The sequence below is a fragment of the Tursiops truncatus genome, chromosome 16 (assembly GCF_011762595.2).
Source record: "Tursiops truncatus isolate mTurTru1 chromosome 16, mTurTru1.mat.Y, whole genome shotgun sequence".
Classification (NCBI taxonomy): Eukaryota; Metazoa; Chordata; class Mammalia; order Artiodactyla; family Delphinidae; genus Tursiops; species Tursiops truncatus.
In genome coordinates, this window is record NC_047049.1 from 77,332,173 (window position 1) to 77,351,033 (window position 18,861).

Consider the following 18,861-nt stretch of genomic DNA (forward strand, 5'->3'; position numbering starts at 1 on the left):
TGGCCAACCAGGCTTACATTCCCGGGTCCCACAGAACTGTAACAAGGGGAAAACAGTTCTTAACCAGCTAGCACCCAGGCCAGAGCCCAGAGGCAGCAAACTCCCCGGTCTTTCCGTGAAAGAGGCTGTGAGCTTATCTTGATAGCTGCGGTCGGGGGTGCCGGGGTGCTGCTAATTGAACACACATCCTGAGGCCGATGGCAGCCCTCTCCAGAGATGGGAGCCAGTGGGTGTCACATTCGTGCTCTCCCTCTGCCCCACCAGGTCTCCAGTGTCTCCGAGAAAGGAGCCTGTGGCATCTCTAGCATTGCCACCTAGAGGCCATATCCCTTGAAAGCCTGGCTCTGGTGGCCAGCAGGGCTTGTGTTCACGGGTTCAATGGGATGGTAGCAAAGAAACAACTAACACCCCAGGGCTCAGTGCAGAGGGAGCAGACAGAAACGCCCATCCTCCTGTCTTCCCCAAAGAGAGGTCTATTTGTGTACTTTAAAAGCTACTGCCTGAGGGTCCAGCTTCCAATCAGCCTTCAGAAAAAAGCCTTTAGTCTCCTAGGCCTTCGCTGACTTCCAAAGAGCAGACTCAAGCAGTTACTGCTCAGAACAATAGACTCACGGGAAGCCTAGTTCCTCCTGAAGGGAAATGCACAACAATTTTGATGCAGACCTTTGAGCTGTTCTACAGAAACTACGGCCCCCAACCCGTAGACTCCAGACTAGTTGGAACCGGAAGGTTGAGATTCCGGAAACATCACCCTATTACTTCACCACCAGTCAGTCCAAAGGAGGTCCACGAGCTGCTCACGCACCCTACGACCCTCTCCCCTAACACTGTCTTTAAAAACCCTGGCCTGAAAGCCATCAGGGAGTTTGGGTCTTCTGAGCACAAGTTCCCCTTCTCTTTGCTTGGCCCTGCAATAAACCTTTCTCTGTTAGAAACTGACATTTCGGTTTGGTCTCCCCGTGCACAGGGCACACGACCTTGGGTTCAGCAGCAATTTCTGACAAGCCAGCCAGGAGCCTGTGCCCGTGGCAGGTCGACCCTGACTAGGGGCAGCCCCTTCCCTGGGTCCCCAGGAGCTACTGGGGCTCATTCTGCTCCAGGGAGCTCTGAGCCAGATGCATTCTGACCTGTACCATCAGCCTTCTGTTTCATTTGGGGGTAAGTCGCTCGTGCAGGCTGGGAGTTACCCTCCTTCATCTAGGCTTATGCCCTTTTGAGAAATGAGCCAATCTGGGCTGTTCTCTTTTGGGAGCGGGGCCAATCTGGTCTTGAGGTCTGCATCTGGGAGGGGCGATGGAATAGTTTAGGCTACAATTCCACAGTCTGATCTTTTGTCGGTGCGACTGTGTTTGTTGTTTCTATTTCTGTGTATCAGTACTTGCATTTTCAACAAAATGGGAAATACTAACTTCACCCCCGTCTGCCTGAGTCCTGGAGGCTGATCGGGACCCTGGTCACCAAAGACTTCAGTGAAATGATCTGCGTCCCTCTTCCTGGTTTTGACCCTTGCTAGGGGGTCCTGGCTTTGACAACCCAAAGGGGCCCTGGTTATGACTTTTGTTAGAGGGTCCCGGTAACTTGAATTATTTGTAGAGGGGCGTCAGTTTGGTGTACCTGAACAACCTGAGTGTACACTTTTAAATTATCATTTGGAAGAACTTACTTACCAACTCTCTAGAGAAGGAAATTTTCAGTGGGCTGAGAACAGCCGAATCTGTGTCCCCACCAACACTTATTACAGACCTCTTGGTAGGTGAAGGCAAATTCTCAACCCAGATCCAAGGATGTGGGCAACCAGACATCAGTCCCCTCGGACAGCCCATTAGGGTGCATTCTGAGTCATCGGAAACTCCATGGCTCTACTCCAAATGACAAAGATATCCACTTATTTTCTTTTGTAATACTGTCTGCCGCAATAACAAGTAGGTGACCAGGGAAAATGGCCAGAGAATGGCTCATTAACTCATAGCACCATGCTCCAACTGGACTTACTCTGTGAGAAAAGAGAAATGAGGTAAGACTCCCTATGTACAGTGCTTTCTGGCCCTTTACCAGAGCAGAGGCTGCAGAAGAAATGTAGACTTAAGGCTGCTCAGCAGTTTAACTCAGGGGAGAAGACCTCGCTCCCTGTTTTGAAAGGATCCCCTGAAGACCCCTTAGATTTTCCTTTGCCCCTAGTGCTCCAAATGCTCACTGCAAACTTCAGAAGATTGCTGTAGGGACCTATCACCCCCACCTACCAGCTGGTTTTCAATAAGATGTGGCAGAAGAAGAAAAAGAAGGTGAAGAAGCAAGGCGCCTTGCTTGCAGTAGCGCTGCAGACCACCCCAGGTACCCGGGAGGAGAGAATAAGAAGACTCCACAGGTGAGCGCCCCTGCCCCCAACATGGGACTTGGGACACACAGGCCACCAGCAAAGCTGGGACCTAGTCAGTGCACTTACTGCAAGAAAGTGGGAAGGCCCCGACCAACCACAGAGGGGGAAGGCCTGAGCTAAACCCCCTTCCTTTCAGCTCCTGCTAACTGAAGAAGCAGCCTGGGGGCTCCCCAGCTGGCCCCTCAAAACACCACCCCCCATCTCCCCCAAGGAGCCCCAGTTACCCTAGAAGTCGGGGGAGAGCCAGGTGAGTTTTTGGTAGATACCAGAGCCACATTCTCGGTGCGGACAACCTGAAGGGGCTCCCTCTCCAAGACATCAAAGGGGTGTCAGGAAAGGAAGACAAAAGGAAATCTTGCCCTGAAAATTCCCCCAAAGAGCCTCATTTGACAAGATAAAACTGGCTTTGCACACAGGCGTGCAAACAACAGGAGCTAGGTCAGGGTTGGACAAGGTTTATCTCCTACACATCTGCTCCTTCAGCACTGGGAGAAGTGGCTGTTTTATCTGATGCACAGAAACCAGCACAGGGAGTCCAGGAAAATGAAGAAACAGGAATACGCTCCAAACAAAAGAACAAGATAAAACCTCAGCAAAATACCTTGATGAAACAGAGGTAAGTGTTTTACCTGAAAATAGTCACAAAGACACCAAGGGCAGGAGAACAATGCACTGATGAAATAAAAATTCACATTTTAAGGCAAGACAAGAAAAATTTAAACATAAAACGATTTCTCTGCCCGTTTGGGCTTCCTCCCCGTCCCCCACCCCAGTGTGCATGTGCATCTGCATTATGTGTTACCCAGGCCTCCCCCACGGCCTCCTTCTGGCACCAGCCACGTAACTCCTTAGAAGATAACGTTCGTTTTTCAGTCCTGTAAGCGGTCACAGTGACCCACCACTCACCTTTTACGTGCAGACATCTTTGGTGAACTTTATGTATAATTTATCATTTCCCTTAAATATAGTGACTGGTGCAGAGCAGACTGGCCAGATGATGTGGAGAGATACTGGGCTGCACCTAGTGGAAGTTCTTAGCTTAATTATTTACTTAGGATCTCATTCATGTCACTAGCTATATGACTTGTATTCTGCCTCGTTTGCACGCTTGTTGTTTCTTGCATCACCACATGTGTGACTGAGCCTCAGATAAAATTAATGATGATTAAGCACCTTGCAACAATCGACCAGATATATAGTTCTATAAGAGCAATGTCTGTAACAGTGTCCTCTAGATATGGGAAGAAGCAACAAGAGGGAATGATTTCCTGGCCCATAACAGGATAGTGAGACAGCTGGTCCAGAGGCTTGTGGCTCCTGTTAACAGAGCCTAGTCCAGTAATAGCACAGCAAGTGGCCTATCTGCAGAATCCTTGCCTGACCTGGGAATGAGCATCCCAAGCACCATGGAACACGCTGGTCATGAAATGCCTCCCAAACCTTGGCCAAAAGTAAGACCAAAAGGGAAGGGACTGTAAAATAAAGAATACTGCTCACCATCAATGTCTACGAGAATCGAGCCATTAGCCACTGCAGTCATTGACCTACAAAACACTTTGAAAGGAGTTCAGGGTTAAGATCAGGATGAAGCACTCTGTGCTCTGGGAAAACTGACAGAACTGGCCCTGTGATATTTTCGGGAGAAATTTTGTATGAACCCGGATTCCTGTATCTTTCCATACTTAGAAAAGTACTAAAACCAGTAACTAAGATGTCTGTGCCTCATGGCTAGCAGCAAGCTTCTACTGAGGCGTGTGCTTGGTTTCATGCACCCTTCACCCAAATCACATATATACTGAAGCTCCCCGACCCTCCACCGCTTTGGAACAGTTCTCAGAGCTCTCTGAGAGACTGTCTCCCAGATTACCATCTGCAGTTTGGCTTGCAAAAAATTTTCCGTTTCTTTCTTAGATTGACTGTTGATTTTTTGTTGTTGTTGACATTTACAAGAACGATGCATGAACAAAGTGAGAATTTCAGCAAGAAAAGAGAAAGAAAATATCAGAAAATACCAAACAGTAATCACAGAGCTGAAGAATATAGTAACTGAACTGAAAATTATAATAAAGGGGTTCAACAACAGACTAGATGAAGTACAAGAAAGGATCAGTGAATCAAAGACAGGAAGGGCAGTGGAACTCATCTGATCAGAGCAGCTAAAAGAAAAAACAGAATGAAAAGGAGTAAAGAGAACTCAAGGGACTTGCGGGAAAGCATTAAGCAGACCAGTATTTGCATCATAGCGATCCCAGAAGGAGAAGAGAGACACAGGCGGGTAAAAGACTTATTTGGAGAAATAATGGCTGAAAACTTCTGTGACCTGGGGAAGAAAACAGAAGTCCAGATCCAGAAGGCCCAGAGAGTTCCAAATAAAATGAACCCAAAGGAACCCACACCAAGATACGTTATAATAACATTGCCAAAAGTTAAGGGAGGGTTACAAGGCAATATTTAGAAAAGTGAGTAGGGAGGAAAGAAATTCAATAGCTTAACATTTGGAGGTTGAAACTACCGGAAGTTTTGAATTATCCATGTTACCCTTACTTTGCTGATTATCCTTCAACTATTTCCAGTTTGTCCCAAATTGGGGGCAAAATATACCCATTTATTTCCAACCTGTCCAATCCTTGGACAGCTCTGTTATTTTTCAATATACTCCTCAGGATAACACTCCATATACTATGAAGCCAAAGCATTTCAAAATGTTAACAGGCTTAAAACCGTGCAGGAGCAGTTGGGGTGGGGAGGGAAGATGGGGGATACTCAGTACTCACTTAGTGAGCCATCCTCTTCCCCACTGCTTTATGTTAGACTGGTGGTCTCTTTCCTACTGTATTTTCCTGAATTTTAAATCTTTCAGTTATTACAATTGTGTTGAATATACTCAGTGTTGAGAAATCTTTCTCCTATGAACATATATGAGTTTTGAAAACATTCAAAAGTCATTCCGAACTGAATCTGATAAAATATTTGATAACTCTTTTAGTCAAAAACAAAGTACAATTACAATGTATAAAAAAAAAGTGTGTGATTCTGCAGGTAATTCTGAAAGAGGAATTTTTTAATGTTTTGAGCAATTTACAGTATCATTAGAATAGGGTAGATTAGGTATATACTGGGAAAGAAGGATGGATGGATGGATGGAGGGAGGGAGGGATGGTGTGGTGGGTGAATGGGTAAGTGGATGGGTGGGTGGACATGTCTCATTTGTTTGTTTCTTTGCTTGTTTTTAAGAAAACGTTCTAACTCAAAAGAAACAACTAAGTCCTAGGTCACCTTTCCTTATCTTTGGATAATGTCTTTTTACAGAACCTGAAGCCCCCACTTGGGTTATCTTCACTTACACACTTTCCTAAGTTTCTTCTTTGCTAAGAAACTCCCTACCTTGCAGTGAACTTATTTGACTTCCCCCAAAGAGTCTCTTACGCTCTTTCTTGTCCTCTGTTTCAGTAGATCCACGTTTATCTCAGGATAATTAGTACACAAATATAAAAATAGGATAAGAATGACAGAGTCGTGTACACATGTCCATTCAGGGATCACAATAGCTCCTTATAGATCCACCAAAAAAGGCTCATTTAGACCCCTGTTTAAGACCAAAAAATTTGGTTATCACTCAGAGATGAATTGTGCCGGAAGCAATCAGTCTCTTTCAATCTGGTAATCCTTGTGTCTTCTTTGTGCCACAGATCACTCCATATAAGACAATATTTTGCAGTCTTTATGTATCACTATCACTGATCCTTGAAAACATTTTATCCAGGAAAAATGTTCAAAAGGCCAGGCTTTTTGTAATTTTTCTCCTAAGTGGGGCCAGTCATACACCAAACCGCCTTTGCCAAATCCTTAAAAATATTTAAAATTAAGCAGATTAATAAGCACATGGTTTTTCTTGATGTCCCATAAACATGGAGTCCCACTGAACATTTCTTAAGCCTCTACAACATACCAGACACAAATATTTATAAGATGGGCTCTTAAAGAACTCATAGTATAGTGGAAAGAGGTATGGTTTTTTTAATTTTGATACCATTTAGTACATTTTATAATAGAGGTTTTATAGATCAGACCGACTAAAATGGAAAGTGGGGAAGCTAACAGGTCAGGTTTCCCAAAGATATTAGTGATTTAGCCGAATCATGAAGAAAACAGAAATTTACTAATTTGGGCCAGGGTAGAAGGAAACCAGTGTTGCCCAGACTCAAAGGTGTAAGAAAGCAGGAAGTAGAAGCAGTCCGTGTGTCAGGGACAGAAGGTAAAAGTGAGGGGATGAGGGGAAATGAAACCAAAAGGATGGGCCAAGAACTCCTGCTCCTACCACTCTGGGGAAACTGGGATCAGACTCACCCTTCCATGGTAAACAACTGCAAACTGGAGATACTATGTGAAACAAGGATTTTCAAACAGTGAAAACAGGCAGCACAGGTGTGCGATCCCTGAGAAAAAGGCTGCAGACTAAGTGAACCCTGTCATTGCCTCAGCTTTCTGCCTGGGGGCACTTGCCAACCAAGGTGCAAAAGGGGATCCTAAGAAGAATACACAAGAATACATCTTGAGACGAGGCTCAGAGATTAGAGTTTGGGGAGGCTGAGAAACAGGAATTTGTGGCACAGAGTTCCACCAGCAGGTTGCTGCCCAGACAAAGAGAACTAGGTTCCTGGTTGTGGAGACCCTGGAGGCTCAGGCTGATTGCTGTCATTTGTACAGAAGATAAAATGCCCTAGGTCTGAGCAAAGAATGTCCAAGGAGCTGTAAGCTGAACAATTCCCAGAGCTCCCGGGGGGTTGGGATACATTTGAGTTCCAACCAATCAGAGAGGAAGAGTTCATTGAACATACAGGCACCCAGGTGAGACCTCAGAAGAGTCATACCATAGTAGGAAGGCTAAACTAGTCCTAGAATAAAGGCTAAAGTCCTTTAAAATAAGTATCCAAACTATCAAACCGATCCATAAGGAACTTAACTGCCTGCCAGGACAAAGTCCCTACTCTTTAAGTCAACAAAATCTAGGCACACAGCAACATATATTTACAATGTCTAGCATCTAATTTAAAAATTACTAGATAGGGGCTTCCCTGGTGGCGCAGTGGTTGGGAGTCCGCCTGCCGGTGCAGGGGACGCAGGTTCGTGCCCCGGTCCGGGAGGGTCCCACATGCTGCAGAGCGGCTGGGCCCGTGAGCCATGCCCGCTGAGCCTGCGCGTCCGGAGCCTGTGCTCTGCAACGGGAGAGGCCACAACAGTGAGAGGCCCGTGTACCGCAAAAAAAAAAAAAAAAAATTACTAGATATAGGAAGAAATAAGAAAATGTGACCCAAAACAGTAGAAAACTTATCTAAAAGAAAGAGACCAAGAAAAGAAAGAATGGAATTCACAGAGAAGCATAATAAAATAGCTATTATAAGTATGCTCAAGGATTTAAAGAAAAACAAATCTAATGAGAAAAAATGGAAGATTAGAAAAACGAAATGCAACTTCTAGAGATAAGCATACAATATCTGAAATTTTAAGAATTTAGATTTTATGTGATTTATCTTTATTTTTTTCCAGTTTTATTGGAATACAATTGACAACAACCCAGTCAAAAAATGGGCAGAAGAACTAAATAGACATTTCTCTAAAGAAGACATACAGATGGCCAACAAGCACATGAAAAGATGCTCAACATTGCCAATTATTAGAGGAATGAAAATCAAAACCACAATGAGGTATCATCTCACACCAGTCAGAATGGTCATCATCAAAAAGTCTACAAATAACAAATGCTGGAGAGGGTGAAGAGAAAAGGGAACCCTCCTACACCATTGGTGGGAATGTAAGTTGGTGCAGCCACTATGGAGAACAGAATGGAGGCTCCTCAAAAAAATAAAAATAGAATTACCATATGATCCAGCAATCCCACTCCTGGGCATATATCCGAAGAAAACAAAATGACTAATTTGAAAAGATACAAGCACCCCAGTGTTCACAGCAGCATTGTTTACAATAGCCAAGATATGGAAGCAACCTAAGTGTCAATCAACAGATAAATGGATAAAGAGGATGAGGTATATATATATATATATATACAATGGAATACTACTCAACCATAAAAAGTATAACATTTTGCCATTTGTAACAACATGTATAGACCTGGAGGGTATTTAGTGAAATAAATCAGATAGAGAAAAACAAATACTATATGTTAACACTTATATGTGGAATCTAAAAAATAAAACAAATGAATGAATATAACAAAACAAACAGACTCACAGATATAGAGAACAAACTAGCGGTTACCAGTGGGGAGAGAAAATGGGAGAGAGGCAAGATAAGGGTATGGGATTAAGAGATACAAACTACTACTTAACAAAATAAATCAACTACAAGGATATATTGTACAGCACAGGGAATATAGCCAATATTTATAATAAATTTAAATGGAGTGTAATCTATAAAATTTTTTTTTTTTTTTTTTTTTTTGCTTGCGGTACGCTGGCCTCTCACTATTGTGGCCTCTCCCGTTGCGGAGCACAGGCTCCAGACGCGCAGGCTCAGTGGCCATGGCTCATAGGCCAAGCCGCTCCGCGGCATGTGGGATCTTCCCAGATCGGGACACGAACCCGTGTCCCCTGCATTGGCAGGCGGACTCTCAACCACTGCGCCACCAGGGAAGCCCCCATAAAAATTTTGAATCACTATGTTGTACACCTGAAACTAATATAATATTGTAAATTAACTATACCTCAATTAAAAAAACAGAAAGACAGGATAAAAGGGATGCACAATAATAGGACAAATAAAAAACAAACAAATAGCAAGATTGTAGATTTAAACCCAACCACATGATAATTACATAAGAAGTAAATGACCCAAACACTCCAATTAAAAGGCCCAGTTTGGCAGGCTGAATAAAAACGCAAGATCCAACTCTGTGCTGTCTGCAAGAATAGAGAATCCCCAGTTTAAGAATAAAGATACAGATAAGTTAAATGTAAAAGGATGGAGAAAGATACATCATGCAAAGACCAGTCTAAGAAATCTGCAGAGGCTATATCGGTATCAGACAAAGGTATCAGAACGGGCGGCAAAGGAAGGAAAATGGATGTCCAGGGTCTGCAGCCGGTGTCAGGTGATTGCAGCTAATGAAATAAAATTTACATTTTAAGGCAGGACAAGAAAATTTAAACACAAAATTGTCTCGTTCTGTCCCTTTATGCCTCCTTCCTCCCTCCCTAATGTGCAGTGTGCATTTTTGTCACACATTAACCAGACCTTCTCAAAGATGAGAGTGCCTGCTGGGCCACAGGTCATTTCCCCCCCCCCCCTTTCTTCTAATTTTATCAATGTAAAAGAATAGCCTTCTTTCCCAACGCTAGGGGGTCATGGTGACTTGCTGCTTTGTATGGGCTTACCTGGACTGTATTATCCTTGGGGAACTTTATGTAAAATACCAATATGTCATTCTGATATACAATCTTTTGTCTCGAAAATGTGTATGACTGTGCCTCTGACTTCTAACAGGCGGAACAGTTCTCAGAGCCTTCTGAGAGTGTGTCTCCTGGGTCATAATCCTCAGCTTGGCTCGAATAAAATTCCCTTTTTTTCTCTTTAGTTTGTTAATTGAATTTTCGTCAACACAGCAGTCTTGGGTGATGGACAGAGATAGACAGAATCAGAATCACCTAGAGGGCTTAAAACACCAATTGCTGGGCCCCAGCCCCAGAGTTTCTGAATCAGTAAGGCTGGGATGGGTCCTGAGAATGTGCATTTCTAGCAAGTTCCCAGCTGATGCTGCTGGTCTAGGGATTCACTCTGGAGCCGCGGGCTCAAACCGACCCTCTTCTTTCTCTTTAAAATGGACATAATTCTACTTTAAGGGGTATTGGAATGAATGAGAAAGATAAAATAAGTGAGTGAGGAATCTGAAAGGGTGGAAACTGATTTCCCTTACAATTGCCTGATTGCGATGGATTGAGATGGGAGTTGGGATAAGAACACTGAGGATTCTGCCTCAGCCAACTGGGCAGTGGTGCCTCTGAGTCAGGAAGTACAGGAGAAATAGATTTGGGGGGTGGAAATAATGAGCCCAGTTCTGGCTTTGTTGAATTTTAAATGCAGTTCTCATATATCTTTCTCACTTTTTAAAACAAGGTCAGTGTAGTGGGTATTTACTGGCTGAGCCACTTTATCATGGTTTAACTCTGTGTCTTAGATGGGCACTTCCAAGCTGTGACAAAAACCTGTGTGAGGTGTTTGCTAGCCCCAGGTGAGGCTTTCTGAACTCCACATTTGCATTCTATCAGACACCTGGAGTCTCGGAAGATGCACATTTGTCTGGGGCAAATGTCAAAGTAACGGGGATAAGAGATCTCAGAAACAAGTGATCCTCGTACCCTTTACGGCAAGGAATGGCTGCTGATGGTGGATGAGGACGGCGAACGCAGGTTTTCAAGAAATATTTCCTAATTGTCAACCACGATTTTCTGCTGTTACTATAAAGGAATTAACATTGGCCTCCTTTTCCTACCAATCTTGCTAACACTGCTGTAAGTGTAACGTAGCTTCCCTATTCCAAATGTTTTGTATTATTTTACCAGGAGTTGTAACATGGACGGCGCTTAAGCTGTTTTTCCCTAAAGGAAAAGGATTATAATAACGGAGAGGTTTTTAGTATCTCCACCGCAAAACGCTTACAGTTCAGAAGGAATGAGGAGTCGCCAAGGATTTCCCCGTGGAAACAGCTTCTGCTCTCCACGAACACTAGGAATGTGCTCCCGCCTTCCCGGTCGCAGCCCGGGAGGAGAGCCCGCGGCTCACTCCCACTCCCAACGCCTTGGGCTGGCGTGGCCATCCTTACATTTCCCGTTACTTAGCAACGTCCCGATAAATGGAGACAATGGCCTGTGAATCTTTACGGGTATTAAGCATTTCTCCTTTCACTGCCCCCCCTTGGGGGTGGGGTGGGGTGTACTGTGTATTCTTTGGTGATGGATGGCAACCGGCCGCGCCTAGCCGGGTTGGTCCACGGAGCTAACCCGCTGGCAAGGATGAAGTTGCCAGAGACCGAGGTCCCCGAAGTTCGCGAGGACCACGGCCCCAACACCCCACCGTCCCTCTCATCTCCCCTCCTCCAGCCCCTGGGCGATGCGCGTCCCAGGCGGAGAGCTGGGCCGGGCGGGGGCGCGGGGTCGGGGATGGGAGACTAGGGGCGCTGGGAGTGCGCGGAGCCCGGGTGCGGGAGCCCCGGTGACGCACCAGTGACGTCGACGGCGGCGGGCGGGATTTCCTGGCCCCTCCCGGCCCCTCCCGGGCGCCGGGCGAGACCCTGCTGCGGAGTGGGCGCGACCAGAGTGGACGCCAGAAGGCGGGGATCGGCGACACGCGCTCTGCACCCGCCGGACCCGGACGCACGCCTGGAGCCCGGCACCGGGGGTGCCGAGCAAACAAAGTACTCGGCAGCTGGGTGACCGCACTCGCCAGCGGGGCACGGGCTCGCCCACCTGCACCCAGCGCTCGGCCTCACGAGGTCTTTCCCTCGCCCGGGCCTGGAGGCACGGGGCGGGGCGGGGCTGGTGACGCGGCGCGGAGACCCCGGGGGTGGCGCGCTGCGCGAGGCGCGCGTTTCCACCGCCAGCCCGTCGGCGCCCAGGCGCGGGAGCCCGAGCGCCGAGCCGGAGCCCGCCCAGCCCTGCGCCCGGATTAAGGGGCGATGCCGTTCGGTCTGGCCACCCCCTGCGAGCACGGCTCCGGAGACAAAGCCAGCGCATGAGCGGCGCCCTCGGCCCGGTAAGTGCCGGCCGGGGCGTGTCGGTGGGGAACGAAAGGCACCGTCCTTGCTCCGGCGAGCTCGGGGAGAGCCAGAGACAAAAGGGAAACTCGGGCGGGACGCTCTCTGGAAGTGGAGAGACGGTTCTAGTGCCTGCGTCTTCCTGCAGCTGTCAGCGGAAGCTCGCGAAACGAATACCTGTGATCATTTTGGCCGTCCGCGGCGAACCCGGCCTGCGCGGCGCCAGCACAGGTGGGCATCGTCGTCGGCCCGGCGCCGGCGCGTGCGGGGGCTCCTCGAAGCCAGGACCCTCCGCCGAGTCCTTGGGAAACCCGAGCGCAGGTTTGGACAGACAGCTCGGAACGTCTGAGGGGTCTCCTGGGGGTCGGGGTCGTCCGATCTTTCCGGCTCGAGGCGGGGGAGGCTTCTGGGGACCCGTTTTTCGTATGTAGGTCACGGCAGTTCGCTCTTGTCTCGGCAGGGGCGTCCCCCGTTGAGGAGCGCCGTAATGGGAGGGACGGAGTGGCTAGTTGGTCATTTTATTTGGAGATATGCTTTGGGCCTGAAGAAGCCCTCTTGATTCCCCAGCACCCGGGACACCTGCCTCGGGCGGCGACAGTGGACGGAGGGGCGACGGTTTGTCCCCCCCTTATGGCGTCTGTCCCCGACTCTGGTGCTGAAATGGGCTGCGCTCGCAGCGCGCGCACCCAACGGCATTCGGGGAGCTTAGGTTTAATTTTTTTTTTAATTACCTTAGAAATAAAAACAAGAGGATGGGATGGGGCGGTGGACAGAGGTGTGACTGGAGAAGACTTCTTAATTTAAAAACAAGGAGGTCTTATTTCTGTGTATCTTGAGCTAGGGTGTTAGGAAATGCAGAAATGGTAAAGTTTGATCAAGTGATAAAGTGGATCCTAGACACGGGTTCTCCCGCCCTCTTCCCAGCTCCCCACCGGCGCCTGTTTTCTTCTCTCTCTGTTGCCTCCCAGGACTGTAAAAGGCTGGCACAGGGCCGGCTGGGCTGCGCTGGTGTTTCCCATTAAACCGTGTCAGTCTCATCATCTGCTCATGAGTCCTCACTGTGGTGCTTCCTTCTCATGGTGCGACAGGAAAATTCAGTGGCAAATGCCTCAAAGAGGCAGGGAGGGGACCCGGGCCCTCTGGCTGGCTTCTTGAACCTTTGGGGAAATCCTTTTCCTGGTTTCTGCATGCTGGGGGGGGGGGGGAAGGAGGTACCCGCCATCAGATCTGGCCCACTTCCCTACTGTGGGAACAAACGACGTGATAAATGGAAAGCCTTTTTCAATCCTGAGAAACAAGACACAGGTACACTGTAAACTGTGAATTATTTTTGAAGTGTGGGGTTGGCTGCATTATCAGTCGTGATGAGACATGGATAGAGCTGGGCATAACTAGTAGGCGTTAAGGTAAGGTGTATTGTGATGCTAGTTAATGAGTAGCTGCATCATGGGGTTATTAGGCTGAAATGACTATTTAGGACAATGGGCTTCCTGTTTTCTCCTCCGCCCACACGTGGCTCCTATCCTTCAGCCTCCTTAACATAAAATTGTTCAGAGGAAGCCTCTAGAAGATGTTTGGGCAGCTGAGAAAAAAAGCAGTGCAAAAGGGTCATTCCCAGTGGTGCTATGATTGGCCGGGCAATCGTCTTTGCCGTTTCTCATGCAAGTTGATGGTGGAGAAACGAGGAAAAAGCTTTTCCTGTATTCATCTTACAGTTTTTAAAGCCAAAATGACAGTCCCTAAAGCCCTCCAAATCTCAGTACGTTCTTCGAAATGGTGGAACGTCAGGTGGGAACTGGACACTGTCCTCTTGTCCCCCTGGTTCCCAGGGAAGCTAGAGCCTGGCAGCTGTCTCAGGAGGGTGGGGTTGAGCTTACGAGTGACTGAACAATGTCATCTCTTGCACACACGCACACGCACACACTGACTCACCACGTAACTACTCCTTGCTGAGGAAAGCAGCAAAATGGCTGAGAAAAGACTGAAATCTACTAGACGAATCCTTCTTATTTATTTATAGCCACATATCACTGTCACATTTTTCTTACCTTGTCTGATTTTTTGTTCTAGTTGAGGAAGGGAGAATGCCTAATAATGCAATGCACGTTAGTAGATTGACCTTTTTTCTTCATGGAATTTTGAAACTGTCTTTAAGATATTACCTGATTTGTTCTCAGAACACCTTTATGAGAATTTACTATCAATATTATCTAATCTTGCAGATTATTCCCGTTTGTTTTTTTTTTTCACTCTAGACATATTCAGGCTTCCAGAGGACTGTTATTCAGGTAGAGAAATTGTTCATCAGTTTTCTTAAGCCAGAAACTGAAATTTAACTTCCTTCATGCACCAAAAATACTACCAAAATATCCTTTCAACAGTAGTCAGCAAAGGAATTTTAACTGAAAATCGGAGAAGCTGAATGAGTGTCAGAAAAGAAAAACAAGGAGATCAATTATACTATAGAAATTAACATAATACTACTGAAAGGTTTTAAGTAGCTGGTTGAAGCCACATGAAGAATAAACCAAATATCTTTTAAAAAATGATCAGAAGTGAAAACAAGCAAATGAAATTTCCATTTAGGGAAGGAAGTAGAGGCAAGAAGTACTGCTGGAAGAAGAAAAATTACTGCAGAGAAAACAGTGGGTACTTAAAAAGAGCTCCATTCAACAAGCTAGCTGGAGCATTCCAAATCACTTTAATTGTCCAGGAGCTTTTGTTAGGTCAAATGGCAGCTGGTGTGCAATCAGTTTTTCTGGTGGAACTTGGCAAACAAAATGGCAGGTCCTGGGACTTCCCTGGTGACTCAGTGGTTAAGAATATGCCTGCCAATGCAGGGACACAGGTTCGAACCCTGGTCCGGGAAGATCCCACGTGCCGCGGAGCAACTAAGCCTGTGCGCCGCAGCTACTGAGCCTGCGCTCCAGAGCTCGTGTGCCACGACTACTGAAGCCTGCACACGTAGAGCCCGTGCTCCGCAACAAGAGAAGCCACCCAATGAGAAGCCCGCGCACCAGAACGAAGAGTAGCCCCCGCTCTCCGCAACTAGAGAAAGACCGCACACAGGAACAAAGACCCAACGCGGCCAAAAATAAAATGTTAATTAATTAATTAATTAAAAAAAAAGTCAGGTCCTGTGCAGATTGGGGAGTGCGGGGTGTGTTGAGGATATGGTGCTTCTGGAATGGGCCCTGGGTGTGGAGAAGCTACTCTGTCCCTGAAGCCCTGAGGTTCCCAGGTATCTGCAAGTGAGTCACCAGTGGCTCAGCCTAGGAGGACCAGACAGCAGAGGGAGCAGCGGGCAACGGCGTGGAGGGAGGACCAGGCTTCACCTGGATGCCCCTCGTGGATGAGCTCATTTAATCCTCCCGGCGTACCTGGAAGGTTTCTCTTCAGCAAAACAAAAAAGGACAACGGTGTCCGTAGTGTCCTTTTTATCCAGGGGTATATCTGGCAGGGTACTTGTGGTGGGTGGTGACTTTTTTAACTAACCAAGGAAATGCATATACCAGTGGGAGGCGAGCGATTGAGATGCGTGGAAGAGACCCACCCCCAGGGACTGCATTTGTGCTCCCTTCCCAAAGAAGATTTGTTCCTCTCACTTCTTAGAGTTCTCAAACCATTTCTCCCTGGGCAGCTGGGTTGACTCTCTAGTGGGACATCTGCTGTGAGGCTGAGGAAGTAGATAGAGGAGACAGAAGATAGAAGAAATGGTGCTTTGTGACCACCTAGAGGGGTGGGGTAGGGATGGTGGGAGGGAGACGCAAGAGGGAGGAGATATGGGGATATATGTATACGTATAGCTGATTCACTTTGTTATAAAGCAGAAACTAACACCATTATAGAGCAATTATACTCCAATAAAGATGTTAAGAAAAACAAACACACACACAAAAATAAATAAATAATTTTAAAAAAATTAAAAAAACATCCCTCTGGGGCCCAAGTCACCCCCTCTGCCCCATCAAACTCGTGCACGACGTGGAGCAGTAGCCCTCCCTCCACCCGGTAACTGGCGCGAGCTGCTTTTCTCATTCGTCCCTGTGCTTCCTCTGGGTGCTGTGTGTAACTTGCAGCTCTGGGGCCTCCTCTGCCACGCCCTCCCCAAGGTCGCCACCAAAGGAAGAGGGGCAGGACGATAGCAATAGGAAGAAGGAAAACATTTAAAATTGTTTCCAAAATTCTTATTAGAACACCTTTGCAACTGCAGCTTAAAAGGGGTTACCGTGAAAAATACATGTGCCCCCATAGCCCCACCACCCGAATTCAAGTGTAATTACTCCTTCCGGTGTTGTATCACACAAATATGTAAAGTTGAGAGATGTTCGCCAAAACGATACACGAGTATAAAGGTCCAAGTAGGAGAAACGGAATTAGAAAACAGGAAGGAAAGAGCAAGGGAATACTGAGAGGGGGTAGAAAGCAGAGCAAGGTGGGGGATTGCTGAGGACAGTCTGTTACAAGTAGGTTATCTTCCATGATGGCCCCTTGGACTCTGTGGCTCAGGTTCCGGACGCTGTTGGAGAGGCAAAGACAGGGATGGTAGACAGTGGGTGGTGTCAGGACCCTCACATCCTGGAGGGGACCCCCCTTTTTATCTGTGGGACCCACTATCCCAGTGGCCTCCACCTTCCCATCTTTCCTTACCTGTATGAGGGTCCAGGCACATCCAAGCATTGGAATCCTCCTCCGGCGTGTTTTTCCAGCCTAATTAGGGCAGGCATCTGTCCTGTGGCTCTGTAGTACCTGCTATGCATACCCTTTATGGAAACTGTAGGAGAGGAAGAAAATTTCTCCTCTACCTTCTTATGTTCTGTGCCTGGGGCCTGGGAATTAAACTGAGGACAGGCAAGAATAACAAGAGAAAGGAGCCAGATTAACAGGGGAAAAGGTTTATTATGCATGTGCACAGGACCTTCACAGGATAGAAGAGCAAACCCAAAGAACCGGTTAGGCTTCAGAGCGTATGTACCATTTTAACAAAGGGACATGAGTTGTGGGAAAGTGACAAGACAAAGATAAAGGGCTTTGAGCTTCCAGGGGTGGTAAATTTTGGGAAGGTAAGTATGTGGCAAAAACTAATGGCAGATAAGGATTATTTTATTTGTGTAGGTTTATTTGTGCAGGCCCATCTCGGTGGTGTCTTTCTCCAGTGATACTGGTTGTTTTCCTCCTCCTGGGTGATGGGAGGGGAAAACACCTTCACAAAGGGAGATTTATATCCTGCTTTTAGGTAGAAAGGGGGAGGCCAGAGAATTCCTCCTGTGTCTGCTGTTTTCTAATTGCCTTCAGCTCAAAATAATCCTTATGCCAAGGTGGCATATTTTGGGGTGGTCTATTCTGATCCCCTTCAGAATTTCCAGCAAAGTCTAGAGCCCAAAACTGGTGGCCTGATAAACCAGTGTGAGTAATCCCTCTTTGCTTTTAGTCTCTGTTCCTCAATCTCGGGAAAAATCTGTTTTCTCGGTGCCCCGGTTGACTTCACTTACAACCCAGGGTCTCCAGCTGGTCTGTAGGTGCCTATTTAGCCCCTGACACCTGTGGGACCACACGGACAGGGGAGGGTCGCATCTTGGTTAAGGAGACAGATTACTTAAGTGTGTAAGTGTATGTTTGATGGTATATATGGGGGAAGCCAATGTTGCAGGGAGGTAGAGACACAGTCAGGCTTCTGAAGTTTTAAGGGCTGTGTGGCCAGGAAGGGATGCTGGAACTTGAGATTTCCAAAGCGTTGAACCTCAAGGGAAGTAACAGGGAAGCTTGAGATTTCCAAAGCGTTGAACCTCAAGGGAAGTAACACAGGAAAGCAGTCACCAAATTCTTTCTGGAGCACAAAGGTGAGGCGTAGATACATAAATCAGCCTTCATCGGCATCCCGTATTCTCTTCTTCAGCTGAATTTTAACTAACAGGGACAGGGTCACCGGAGTCTTCTGCTGACTTAGACCTTTGGGTGCCCGGGTGACCCCACTACCCTGTCCCTGTCTCTGAGTGGCTTTGCCTCATCTCCCTTGCAAGCGGGGTTTGGTGTTTCAGCTCCACTCGGCCGGTCTTGTAGAATCGTGTCTTCTTCTGGCTGTTTCCCACAGACCTTTCTGTGCTCCGTCCGTTTGTCCACATTGCAGCGAGTGTGACCATCGCCACCACTCTGCCATGTCTCCATGTCCTCAGAACTGCTAAGAGGAGGTTAGAGAAAGCACAGTGTGTCCTGCACGGGGCAGGGTGGAGGGGGACCAGCCCTGACATCCCCCGCCCATTACATACTCTAATGGGTCAAAGTCCTCTGAACTGCCCAGTTTCTCTCCAAACCCTCTCCTTGTGCTAGAATCTGTTTTAGTAAATAGCGTCTGAAATAAGCCGATCGTTGGCCTGGACCCAGGCGTGTTTTCTTTGTCATGGGATTTGTCACCACAGACTTCTGCCCATCCTCACCGTGACCAGCCTTCCCAGGGTGGTCAGCCTTTCTCTGCTTCTCCTGTGCGTTAACTGCTGCAAACCACGTTCAGCAAGTTCGGGCCTTCAGCAGGCCCTGGAAAGCCGAGTCCCATTTTTGAATCCAGACAAGCGAGAAAGGGCTCTCTAAGCCAGAGTGACCAGCCTGAGTGAAGGCCCAGAGTTAGGAAAGTGCAGTGAGGAGAGTGGAAAGGGCAGATCGGAGCCCGGTTATGAAGGCGCATGAGTGGCATATGGAAGAGTCTTTTTTTTTTTTTTTGCGG

At 47.3% G+C, this 18,861-nt stretch overlaps 1 protein-coding gene across 1 annotated transcript in view; it reads left to right on the forward strand.

Moving 5' to 3' along the window:
• The window catches only part of LYST (lysosomal trafficking regulator), a 160,521-nt gene extending 150,556 nt beyond the window's left edge, over positions 1-9,965 (forward strand). The window contains exons 53-54 of the mRNA XM_073793649.1: positions 968-2,993; positions 7,925-9,965. The gene's annotated coding sequence lies outside the window, so the exon portion shown is untranslated. The remainder of the gene's footprint in view (positions 1-967; positions 2,994-7,924) is intronic.
• Positions 9,966-18,861: the final 8,896 nt, after the last annotated feature.